General features: G+C 40.3%; 1 pseudogene; it reads right to left on the minus strand.

The window, feature by feature from the left end:
- Positions 1-357: 357 nt before the first annotated feature.
- Positions 358-2,129, minus strand: LOC140989416 (DNA polymerase-like; annotated as a pseudogene).
- Positions 2,130-3,710: the final 1,581 nt, after the last annotated feature.

The raw sequence follows: 3,710 nt of genomic DNA on the forward strand, positions 1-3,710 counted from the left end.
TCAGTCAAGATAAGATAGTCTTTATTCACCTCTCTTGATGTAGATTTTTCTTCTTTACCTAATAGCGTTCTGTCTTCTGTAATTACATGTCACTCAATCACTAGTGGATTGTGTAACGACCCATTACAGGCCCAGTGGACCGCCCATACGGCCCACTGCCCCAATCGACCCAAGGCTATCCCGATCTTGGGCTCTGTTCTATGGGCCTTGGCCCATCTATGGAACTCTTCCCTCACGGGCTTTCCATAGGCGTTGTATGGGTTACTCATAGAACTCTCCAGCCCATGCACTGGAGTCTGTGACTTCCCAGACTCGAACCTGAGATCACATGGATATATAGATACTCAGCACCTGAGATCATAAAACCTTGATGATGTTAATAGTGTGCCAATCAATCCGCAAGTTGGCTTTCACCGGTACTAGTTCTGTACGAGATGGGTCTGTGTACTGTAACTCAAACCATTCAAGATGGACCTTGTTTTTAGCTGGTCCCTTGTACTTGAGTACATTGGTGCTATCAAATGCGGTGTAGAAATATGCCCTAGGAGCTAAAACGTATCCTTTAAGCACTCTATCCTCCAACTTAAACTTTCCTAATATAGTTGAAGAGATTTCTTCTTCTGGTAGAGGACTACCAAGAACTACTGAGTCTGTGTCCGTGTAGTAGCTGTCTTCTCTTGAGATATAAGGGTACATATAGATCCTAGCTGAGGCAGTGATAGCAGCAGCAAGCTGGATAGCAGAGTTCTTTGGTGGATTCCAAAACCCTGGACCAGTCTCGGTATTGCTATGGTAGGCAACGATGTAGTTGTTCTCGCTAAGAAAATCACCGAATATCAACTCACTATTCCTGATCAAATGTTTGTATCGATTTGAATCGCAGACCTTAGTTATCGTGCTTTTTGGGTTAATGCCAAATCTTCCGTATAGCGAATTCATAAGGATCTTGTACACATAGGACATAGCTTCATTACCTTATTTCTTTGATTCTTGTCTGCTCTCGTAGAGTGAGCTAACAAAGTCTCTGAATGGGCTTTCCATCTTCTGAAAGAGGTAGCCTTAGATTGGAAGCACTGTGTAGCATAAGTCTCTTGCATACTTTAACTCCTCGCTATAGTATACTCCAAAAAATTCCCCGGTTGGAAAGATGAGAGTCTGATTCTTGTCTCGATAGGGTAGAAAGGGTTTCTTTATAGTATTCGGACATACCACATATGCCTCAATAAAGCCAAACAAACTATCTAAGTCCATGCCTTCAAGATTACCATGCCAGACTTGCTTACCTCCAGGCATTGGATATTCCTTCATTACAAAGGGGTAGAGAGAGTTCACATCGTAGTAGTATAGGTCAGTACTGGCTTGTATGTATCAGTATGACCGCCATAGTAAGCACGCCTTATAAAGGTGTCTTTATTCTTGTTGGGGATGTGGATTGGCCAATTAGAAGAATCGTAGTATTTCATACAAAAGATGCTTAGTGCAAGTGATGGAAGGGTTATCTTACTTTCTATGTCAACCTTGTACACCTTCCAATAGATCTCTTGAGCTTTTTGCCTTACACCCCCAAGGGGAAGAATGTCCTGCTTCATATAGTCTAACAAGCTTCTTTTTTTCATTTCAAGATTTGACTTTGTAATCTCATCATATGGGATAGAGCCTTTTTCTCCTAGGCCTGGGCATAGATTCTTAGCTAGGGATTTCAGTTTGCCAGGGAGTAGATTGAAGGAATCTCTGAAACGGAATAACAACTTCTTATTAGAATAGACTGATAACTCGTAAAGCCTATGGTTCCTCATTAGTGGTTTTAGCTTGTAGTTCTTGTGATGACATGCTAGGTGCTTAAGCAATAAAATTCCATCGAATCTAGAAAAGTTATGGAAGTAGATAGTGAAACATGATTCTTCTTGTCTAACTATCGTTGATATCCGACATACAAAGTCATAAAGTACCTTAGTACTCTTTTCTTCAAAATAATCCAAGATTATTCAGTAGTCTTCACTGAAGTAGGTTTCTATCATAATATCATTGAACTCTTCACCGGGACGAACCAGCATCAGACCTGATGCATAAGGCTTACGAACGTTATCGATCAGTAGTGTCTCGGTATCGGCTACTATGAAGGGTTTCATCTCTGTCCTACATGCTTTGAGTCAGTGATATGGCTTGGATAACTACACTGACTATTTTTGATCTCTTTTTCTCTTATAGGCTCGATCTCACTAAACACACCTTCTATCATTGATGAAAGTATACGATCTCTATCCTCCAAAGATAGGGATGTCCTATCCTTCTTTTTACCTTCCATATAGACTCGGATCGTAATTCGAACTATAAAATCTCCGTCATAGATTTCACTATATTTATTAATATATCGATATATATAAGCATACACCTCACTCATTGGAATCATAACACCATCTTGAGTTGTCAAGGGGATTGCTTGACCAAGCGTAAATGTGCCCTCCTCGGAGTAAGAGCGTTTCATGGTATATAATATTGTTAACTTTGCGTAGCTTTCTATCGTTGGGTAAGAATACTGGATGATGAGATCCATGATTGCACTACTGAGTAGGTCAATTTCGTTAACAAGAGGGTAAGGCACAATGAAGTGATGTGATGCTATGATTAACCCTGGATGTGGATCTTGGTGGGTTGTTCGTTCAATCTTTCGATACAACCGATTCAACAACTGTCTTGTTGTTCCGCTGGATGTGGTGTAGGCCCTCTTAATAGTGTACATAGTAATGTTGACATCCTTCCCGACCTGCTATCTTTAACTTGAATTCTTCCCACTTTTGTTCATGACCCGCCTGCTTAGGGGTTTTTCTGCATACATTATGAATATAGTTCTCGTAAGAGGATGATATTCTCGAGATCCTTTCATTCCAAGTTTTCTTCATTTGAGAACTTATGTTAGATGGTATATTTGCCTTTAAGTAATAATCAAGCGTATCTTGTGAAAACTAATGCAGAGGTTGCAAAAATTGAGACATCGACGGCTCAATGTTGTTCTATAAAATTCTCAGATGAAGACTTCTTGTTGGGGACTAAGTTTCACAACCGACCTTCAAATATGGATGAATACTCAAATACTACTTTATCCAATGTGGACTTTGACGCTTTGGGAAAGGAGTTCGCTAAGGAACAATGGTACACTGGTTGCTGTAAGGCTTTATACAGGAATTTCAGTTTTTTTGAGAGTTATCCAAAATAATTTTAACAAACTAGTCTACAATTTTGCTTTTACAGCATGGCGTATTAAGTGTTGCTCGCTCATATTCGTCAAGCTCGTCAAATCTCATATTTAGAATGAATATATGGATCATGAAAACGGATCCTATCTGATGATGTCATCCACTCGTAAACAAGATAAGATCGATTCTCTTTCACAACTTTCCCCTTTCCTTGCCCTCCGGTCATTCCTAGATTTGCTAGTAGGCCTGCTCTGTTCCCTACTTATTCTATAAGAGAGTCGTGCTTCTCTTCCTCTTCCACTGATCTCTAGAACCTGCAGGTTGCTGCTATCCCTCGAAGAGAATAGACGAAGAAGTTCTTCCCATTATTGAATGCAAGAGCAAAAACGGAAATCCTAGTATTGGTTGAGAAGGGTCAGCTCATCCAAGCAGAGTGTTGAGGTGGTATATTTCTGAGTCACTGATGAACCAAGTCTATCCCCGAGTGGTCAACCCTGTTGTTTATTTCATTGCCTC

The sequence above is a fragment of the Primulina huaijiensis genome, chromosome 12, assembly GCF_012295235.1.
Source record: "Primulina huaijiensis isolate GDHJ02 chromosome 12, ASM1229523v2, whole genome shotgun sequence".
NCBI lineage: Eukaryota > Viridiplantae > Streptophyta > Magnoliopsida > Lamiales > Gesneriaceae > Primulina > Primulina huaijiensis.